General features: G+C 38.9%; 1 pseudogene; it reads left to right on the forward strand.

The window, feature by feature from the left end:
- Positions 1-6,363: 6,363 nt before the first annotated feature.
- On the forward strand, positions 6,364-9,436 carry LOC114637777 (annotated as a pseudogene).
- The last annotated feature ends 493 nt before the right edge of the window (positions 9,437-9,929 follow it).

A 9,929-nucleotide genomic window follows, 5' to 3' on the forward strand; every position in this document is an offset into this window, starting at 1 on the left:
ATAAACCAAGTATGCTAAAACTGTTAGACAGCCAGACATGAAATAAATCAAGTATGCTAAAACTGTTACACAACCAGACATGAAATAAACCAAGTATGCTAAACCTGTTAGACAGCCAGACATGAAACGAATGCATAAACCCAAATCTATCCCCCATGTAAGAACATAATTAACTGCAGTACTTATATCAAAAGTATAAGACTTTTAGGGGAAAATATAGAATAAAATAAGGGCCAATCAGATGCTTTAGTGAATAAGGGGCTGTGTCTCCAAACCTGACAAGCTGTGCTTGTCCTCGGGACCTACATCGTAGAATAGCTGATGTCCAGGAGTGGTCCTTTGACCATCACAGGAACACTGTGGCACATGCACAAACATATGCATATGTGCGCCCCATCCCCCATCGTATACACACACACAACATAAATAAATAAATAAATAAATAAGTGAAATAAATAAATAAGTGAAATAAAGGAATGTGTAATTTAAAATAAAATAAAAAGAGGATAATTGTAACCTAAATTTAGGCAATACTTAGACATGACAAAAGGGCAATAATATAGAGAACTTGCCAAAATTAACAGCAGGAAAAAAATCTATTTGATGCTAAAAAAATCGCTAGGGATACAGTTCAGTGTTAGAGTACTTACCTAGCATGCAACCTTGGGCTTTATTCCCAGCATTGTGATGATGATGATGATAGTGGTGATGATGATGACCATCATCATGGTAATGACAGTCCTGAAATGCTACTTCCTCAAGGAGAGTATACAGAAGACAAATAAATATGAACATGTGTGCAACATCACTGCCATTGCAAGGATTGAATTAAGACCACAGTGAGATCTGATGCAGTAACTAAACTTAACATCTTAATACCAAATGCTGTCCTCATTTGTTACATTGTAGCAATGTAAAATGTTATGGTCATTTTATGAAACAGTGTGACAGTGTTTTTCTAATACTATACATTACTTACAATCTGCCTTACAAATGACACTCTTATATATTTAATGTAGAGAAATAAAAAATTTATGTTCAACAAACATTTGCATATGACTATGTTAGTACTGTTTATGGCTGGAAACTGAAGAGTGCTCAAATAAGCATAGCAGGGGAGTGTATAAACAGATTACAAGACATCCATAGGGCAGAAATTCAACCAAGAAAGAAAAGAAAAAACACTACTGATCTTCATAGCACCATGGGTGATTACAAAAGGACTGCACTAAATGAAAAGACCTGAGCTCAAAGACTGCCCACCATATAAAACCATTTGTGTGTCATTCTCAAAAAGGCACAACTATGATGATAGACAGGGCAAAGATTAGAGGATGGATGAGTTGCTAGAGGGTGTGGCTTTGGGGGTATAGTCAAAGAGGTCGTCTCTGGCCATGATAGGACTTTTAGGATTTTAACTGTGGTGGTGATGGCTAGAATAGTCTTTCACAGATATGCATAAAAATTTTCTGTTTTCTTCTGCATGAGTCTAAAGGAGTAAGAAAACAGTGAGCTCCATAAGGTTTCTTTAAAACTTAGGATAATATCATGGAAACACTTAGAGTTTATTAAATAGTAAATACAACCCAGCAGCCTTCTTCCTAAGCTCATCCCTACTCTGATACACAGTCTTCTAGAAAGTTGCTCACAACATGTTTTGTTTAAATTTGTCTTTCCAAGGAGAACAAGAAATGAAAGAGAGGCATTCTTTTTATACCAATGCTTATAAAATCAATGTCAGTCCCTTTATAAGATCATCTTCAAGATAATAAGAAGTTGATGATGAAGTGTTGACAGGGACATAACATCTGTCCGCATTGTCACCATTTTACTAACTAAGAAAAAAATCTTTCCAGAATGTAACATGGCAGCAATTGGAAGCATGGACTTATACAAAAGGCTCACCATACACTGTGTGTATTAATATTGTCAACTTGACAGAATCAAGAACCACCTGAAGAACAAGTCTCCATGCATGCCTGGGAGACACTGCCTTGATTAGCTCAATTGAGTCAATTGAGGTAAGAAGTTCTGGTAGCACCATCCTATTGTCTGAGGTCCTACACTGAATAGAAAGGAGAAAGCCAGTAGAGTAAAAATTCCCATATCTATCTATCTATCTATCTATCTATCTATCTATCTATCTATCATTTATCTATGATCTATTATCTATCATTTCTCTGTTATCTATCATTTATCTATGATCCATCATTTAATCTATCATTTATATATTCTCTATCATTTATCTATCTATGATCTATTATTATATATCATCTCTCTATTGTCTATCTATCCATCATTTATCTACCTATGATTTATTATTTATCAATTATCATATATATATATATATATATAATCTATCTATCACTCTTTTTTTCATGCTGTAAAAAACCTGTAATCAAACTGAATCTTAAAGCAATAACTATTATATTGTTAATAGGAGAAAACTCTGAGGCTGGGGAGATGGCTCAGCGCTTAAGAGTACTGACTGCTCTTCCATAGGACCTGAGTTCAATTCCCAGCAACCACATGTTGGCTCATGACCATCTGTAATGGGATTCCATTACCGTTTCTGGTTTGTCTCGAGACAGCTACAATGTATTCATATGTAATAAATAAATAAATAAATAAATAAATAAATAAATAAATCTTTTAAAAATATAGAAAGAAAACTCTGACCAGTGTGATTTTATTCAACTATATTCAATTTCTTGAAAACAATGTCTGATAGATGTTTATTAGAAATGATTACTGTTTTGATATTTTTAATTTTCTCTTTCTTTTGTAGTACCAGGTGTTGAACCTAGAGCTTCCACCATTCAAGGCAAGTGTTTTGCATCTGAGCTACGTTTTTATTTACTACTTTGAGACACACACAAGTAAGTTTATAGCTTTCCTGTCTCAGCCTCTCAAGTAGATGGAATTACCTGTAACACCAGGCCTAGTTATCTGATATTCATTAAAAAAATAAATGTCCTAAATAATAAATGATACTATTTGAAAATTAACCTGTCATGGCTATCTAAATTTGAGCCAGTCACACCGATATATTTATAAACAGGAAAAATAGACTGTAATCTTGATGTAGAAGGAGATAGCTTTAAAATGATTTCTAAATAATATTTAAAAATGTGGAAAGGTAATCATATATATAATAAAATACTTATAATATGATTTAAATTTCATCAATAATCTGTGTAGATGAGCTTAGAGCAAAAAGTTTTCTTTCTGCTGGCCAAAAAGTCTCATAGACACCTCCTAAAACTCTAAACTTATTGCTAATGCTATTGGTTACTGCCCACAACTTGACGGCAAGACCCTGTTACTAAAAATACCACATGCATATGGCAAAGAAAATGGAGAAATCTAGCTGGTATCCAACTGAAAGCTTCATCCTTACTGGCTAGCATTTATAGCACTGGAAGATGTACAAGTTATCAGAGGAGAAAAGTAACCCTCAATCTCTCCCAGTTATGAACTCTGAAAGCAAGAATAATGACCTGCCTACACTGGTGCAACAATAGCTTAGTACAATAATGAACACTGGTGTTATAACAGCATGGATGTTAGGGGTATAACCAACCACTTCGTAAAATTGGATTTAAGGCCCACTGAGATGGAATGCTTACCTAACAACCTATACTTGATCCAGATCAAGAAACTTAGAGTAGGTAGGTCATAGGAAAACCTATTACCATTGTTCTGCTAAACAAACATAGCAATGCAAAGGCTCCCAGGGACATATTGCTATACTCATAGATCAGGGGAATAGCTCAGCTGTCATTGGGGAAGCTTCTTGCCATAATTAACACAGAGATCCACAATTGGACAATATTCAGAAAATGAGAGATTTTTGACTCTTCAATCCTCAATGGGATGTCTTTATTACACTCTTCCCCCACAGGTCAGAAATCCACGTGGAAGAAGGAGCAGAAAAGTTAGCTATAAGAACCAGAAGGGTAGATGATTTTAAGTTAAAAGTTTTCTCCAGACTCAACAGGGCAGCTACACATATGAGCTTATAGAGACTGTGATAACATGCACAAGCTCAAAGCAGACTAAATCCCAGTATGGAGAAAGGGAAGTGGGGACAGAGTCTCACCACTAGCCAAGAAGCTATTCACAAATATTGGCGACTGGGAGAGGAAAAATAATTTTCATCAATGGAGTCACACTGGATATATCAACTGAACTCCAGGGCAAGTTTAATGAACAGGAGGCATGGCCAACACAAATTGACTACATAAATTTTATTTGTCTGTCTGTCTGTTTGTTTGTTTGCTTAATGAGAGAAAGAAATGAAGTGAAGTTGGGCAGGTGAGAATGGGTAGAGGATCTAGGAGGGGTTGGGAGACATTTAGTTGGTGGAAATGGTATGTATTACTTTCTATAAGAGCCAGGTTCCAGTAATAACTGCCTGACCCTGGTGATCCTGTTTTCAATTTTCCTCTTGAAGAACACAACAAGAATATAAAAGGAATTGATAACAATGTATCATATGAAATCTTCAAAGAATAAAAATAAGTTGACTTTATAATGCAAAATAAAATAAAACAAGAACCAATTCTCATGATCTAAGGATACAGAGGAATCCATGAGCCTAGGCTCACAAAGAGAAGATGAAGCCTCCTACCAACACTCATGTGAGTAAAACTCGACACCACTTTCCTAATTACATCCCAATTATTGCCTTCCAGAGTAACTGAGGCAGAATCATTTAGATGCCCACCTCCTATATTCCTGGCCCCCAGACACTATGATGACATTAAAAAAACGTTATTTATTCTTGGTGGGGCAGGGTGTTTGCACGTGTCTGCCATGTCTGCACACATGGAGACAAGAGGAGGATACTATGTGACACTCTCCAAATTGTCCTTTGAAAAATAGCCTCTCAGTGAATGTGAAAGCAGTAAGCCCAAATGATCCTTCTGTCTCCTTTCCCCTAGTCTAGTGTTGGGGTTATAGTCATTGTGTAGTCACACCATTTTGTAACATAGGGTCAGCTGAATTGAACTCAGGTCTTCATGCTTATACAAGTACATTTACCTACCGAGTCACCTTCCCAGCCTCCCAAAATGTTGTTTATTTTCAGCTAAGTTTTGAAATAATGTGTGACACATCTTTAGGCCACTCCTAGGGGAATCATGTCAAATTGTTCTTTAGTTTAAAATGAAGTTAAATGGGAAAAGAGAAAGGGGCTGAGATCCTATTTCAGTTTAACACATTTACCAAGACAAGAAATTTCAAGTTATTTGAATTTATGCCCCCGGTGGCCAGCAATTTATACAAAGATCCAGGGCATTCCCTAAAAGGGATTTAAAAAACTAATCATCTTCTCACATTGACATTCTCAAGCTAATGTAAGGGAATATTCGGGAAGTGACATTGAAAATCTCCACAACCTCTCACCAGGGACACCCAGGCGTCTATTTTGTTAATGACTTTAAATAGGCTATATCATATGGCTTCTTTGAGAAGGGGAGGGCTTTGCATCAGGAGGATGTGATAAGTGCATTTGGATGTTAGCAGTGGGTGCTGTTTGTTCTTTTAATTAGCAAACACTACACTCATATCTAAGTCAGAAAGAACAAACAAAACTAAACACCTAGCACCAAGATTAAAGCTGTGGCTCTGTGTGTCTATGCTCATACATGCAGAACCTTCTTTCCATTCAGCATAGGCTATGGGGCCCTTACAGGAGAAGTTACTCTGGGGGAAAAGTACTTGATGTTCACATCTTCCAACACTGAAGAGAGGAAATGTGCCCAGAAACTCACAAATTGGGGAACACTTGACAGAAAAATATGCTTGGGCAGCATTGCTTGTTGTATTCTTCAAGAGGAAAATTGAAAACAGGATCACCAGGGTCAGCTAGTTATTACTGGAACCTGGCTCTTATAGAACGTAATACATACCATTTCCACCAACTAAATTGCATTGCTTTGTCCAAGTCACCCGATGGGGCCCAGGATAAGGTGTTTTTCAGATGTAGATAAGCACCTAGGTTTCCAAAGGCACATCCATTTAAAAGTAGGGCCCAGAAGAACACCAGCGGTGACAGAAAACTGATATTTTTTGGTAACCTCAGCATCACAGAGAATAGTTCCACAAGAAATAGTTGACAAAAAAGAAAAAACTTTATTATTAAACATATAGTGCCATTCAGCAAAATCTGTTGCAGATGTGACTCTCAAAACTAGGCCTTTTGGAGTCTTGTTGGAACTAGGTCTCAAGCAAGCCCAAAGCAGCCTACAGATCAAAGTATTTTATTCATAATTTGAGTTCCAATAAGAAAAAAGTAAATAGTAATTACTAAGGAAGCTGAGATGAGGTATATAACAGAGATATAAGTGAAGAGGCAACATGGCGGCTTCTGTCTATAATTCAGAACTCAAGAGTCTGAGGCGGGAGGACTACTATAAGTTTGAGGCCATCCTACAGAGTGAGACTCTGAGTCAAGAAAGAATGAGAAAAGGAAAAAAAAAAGGAAGGAAGAATTCTCAACAATAAAAGAACTTCTGGAGGAATCACCATCCCTGACCTCAAGCTGTACTACAGAGCAATAGTGATAAAAACTACCTGGTATTGGTACAGAGACAGGCAGGAAGATCAGTGGAATAGAATTGAAGACCCAGAAATGAACACATACTCCTATGGTCACTTGATCTTTGACAAAGGAGCTAAAACTGTCCAGTGGAAAAAGGACAGCATTTTCAACAAATGGTGCTGGTTCAACTGGAAGACAACATGTAGAAGAATGAAAATTGATCCATTCTTATCCCCTTGTACAAAGCTCAAGTCTAAGTGGATAAAGGACCTCCACATAAAACCAGATACACTGAAACTAATAGAAGAGAAGGTGGGGAAAAGCCTCGAATACTTGGGCACAGGGGAAAAGTTCCTGAACAGAACTCCAATGGCATATGCTCTAAGATCGAGAATTGACAAATGGGACTTCATAAAATTGCAAAGTTTCTGTAAGGCAAAGGACACTGTCAATAGGACAAAACGACAACCAACAAATTGGGAAAAGATCTTTACCAATCCTTCATCTGATAGAGGGCTAATATCCAATATATACAAAGAACTCAAGAAATTAGACTCCAGACAACCAAATTACCCTATTAAAAAATGGGGTATAGAGCTTAACAAAGAATTTTCAACGGAAGAAACTCAAATGGCCGAGAAGCACCTAAAGAAATGTTCAGCATCCTTAGTCGTCAGGGAAATGCAAATCAAAACAACCCTGAGATTCCATCTCACACCAGTCAGAATGGCTAAGATTAAAAACTCAGGTGATAGTAGATGCTGGCGAGGGTGTGGAGAAAGAGGAACACTCCTCCATTGTTGGTGGGACTGCAAGATGGTGCAACCACTTTGGAAATCAGTCTGGCGGTTCCTCAGAAAATTGGACATAGCATTACCCGAGGATCCAGCTATACCACTCCTAGGCATATACCGAGAATATGCTCGAACATATAACAAGGACATATGCTCAACTATGTTCATAGCAGCCTTGTTTATAATAGCCAGGAGCTGGAAAGAACCCAGATGTCCTTCAACTGAGGAATGGATTAAAAAAATGTGGTATATTTACACAATGGAGTATTACTCAGCTATTAAAAACAATGAATTCGAGAGGTTCCTAGGTAAATGGATGGAACTAGAAATTATCATCCTGAGTGAGGTAAGCCAATCACAAAAGAACACACATGGTATTCACTCACTGATTATTGGATATTAGCCTAGAACCTTGAAATGCCCAAGATGCAACTCACAGGCCACATGAAGCCCATAAAGAAGGAAGACCAAGTGAGGGTGATTCGGTCCTTCTTAGAAGGAGCAACAAAATACTCAAGGGAGCAAATATGGAGACAAAGTGAGGGACAGAAACTGAAGGAGGGGCCGTCTCAAGACCACTCCACCTGAGTATCTATCCCATGTGCAATCACCAAAGGTAGATGCTGATGTGGAAGACAGGAAGTGCATGCTGATAAGAGCCTGATATGGATATCTCCTCAGAGGCCTTCAAGAGTCAGACATATTCAGAGGCAGATGCTCACAACTAGCCATTGAACTGATCATGGGGTTCTCAATAGAGGAGTTAGAGTGAAGACTGAAGGAGCTGAAAGGATTTATGGCACCATGAGGAGAGCAACAATACCAACCAACCACAGCTCCCAGGGTCTAAACCACCAGCCTGGGAGCACTTAGGGGGGGATCCAGGGCTTCAGCTGAATATGTAAAAGTGGAGGGCCCTGCTGGGCATAGGTGGAAGAAGAGAACCTTGACCTCATGAAGGCTGGATGCCCCAGGGGGTGGGAATTTTGAGGGTGGGGAGGTGGGAGTGGGGGGGGGTAGATAGAGGTTACATCCACAGAGAAGAAGGAGGAGGGGCGAGGGGATTGGGGGTTCCGAGGGGGTGGTGGGGGATGGGGTAAGGGGACAACATAGGAAATGTAAATAAATCATCCAATAAAAAAAAAAAAGAAAAAAAAAAGAACATGGAGACTTTGTCCCTTTCAATGGGCCTGGAGCAGTCTTGGCTCATGCCTATGCACCTGGACCAGGTATTAATGGAGATGCTCACTTTGACGACGATGAACTGTGGACAGAGGATGTCACAGGTACCAATCTATTCCTGGTTGCTGCTCATGAACTTGGCCACTCCCTGGGTCTCTTTCACTCAGCCAAGGCTGAGGCTTTGATGTACCCAGTCTACAAGTCCTCCTCAGACCTGTCCCGTTTCCATCTCTCTCAAGATGATGTGGATGGTATTCAGTCCCTCTATGGACCTCCCACAGCATCCCCTGATGTCCTCGTGGTACCCACAAAATCTAACTCTCTGGAACCTGAGACATCACTAATGTGCAGCTCTACTTTGTCCTTTGATGCGGTCAGCACTCTGCGGGGAGAAGTCTTATTTTTCAAAGACAGGCACTTTTGGCGCAAATCTCTCAGAACCCCTGAGCCCGGCCTTTATTTGATCTCTTCATTTTGGCCATCCCTTCCATCCAACATGGATGCTGCATATGAAGTTTCTAACAGAGACACTGTTTTCATTTTCAAAGGAAATCAGTTCTGGGCTATCCGTGGACAAGAGGAGCTAGCAGGTTATCCTAAAAGCATTCACACCCTGGGTCTCCCTGCAACCGTCCAGAAGATTGATGCTGCCATTTCTAATAAGGAGAAAAAGAAGACCTACTTCTTTGTAGAGGACAAATACTGGAGATTTGATGAGAAGAAACAATCCATGGAGCCCGGATTTCCCAGGAAGATAGCTGAGGACTTTCCAGGTGTTGACTCAAAGGTGGATGCTGTCTTTGAAGCGTTTGGGTTTCTCTACTTCTTTAGTGGATCTTCACAGTTGGAGTTTGACCCAAATGCAAAGAAAGTGACCCACATATTGAAGAGCAACAGCTGGTTTAATTGTTAAAAAGAGATCCAAGGAAGGCATCGTGTATTTTAACTGATGTTGGTAGTTCTTCATCTGAGTCTTGTGAACTGAAGTGGTTTGCATTTGCAATGGCAGAACCAAACAGGAGCTATGGATGGCATCACTCAACCTCAAATTGTCGAAAGACATTCAGAAGCACTGTTTAAATTACACTGTGTCCCAAGGAGAGGAGGGAAGGCACTCCTGGGCCACAGACAAGTGACTGTCTCTGTGTTGATGATTTGTTTTATTTAATAAAGATGGTGTGATCAAAAAAAAAAAAGGAAGGAAGAAGGAAAGAAGGCAGTTAGGCAAACTCAGATGAACCACAATTTACTATGACTTTTCAAGCTTAACAAATAGTTTAGCAGGGTTTCTCAAATCAGCTAATTATAAAACTCTGTGGGTCTAATAATTGGATTACATCAGCTTTGAATGAAATATCATTCAGATGCTCTAACTAAAAAACAAACAAAACATAAGTCATCTCAAT

The sequence above is a fragment of the Grammomys surdaster genome, unplaced genomic scaffold (genome assembly GCF_004785775.1).
Source record: "Grammomys surdaster isolate TR1022 unplaced genomic scaffold, NIH_TR_1.0 125428, whole genome shotgun sequence".
NCBI lineage: Eukaryota > Metazoa > Chordata > Mammalia > Rodentia > Muridae > Grammomys > Grammomys surdaster.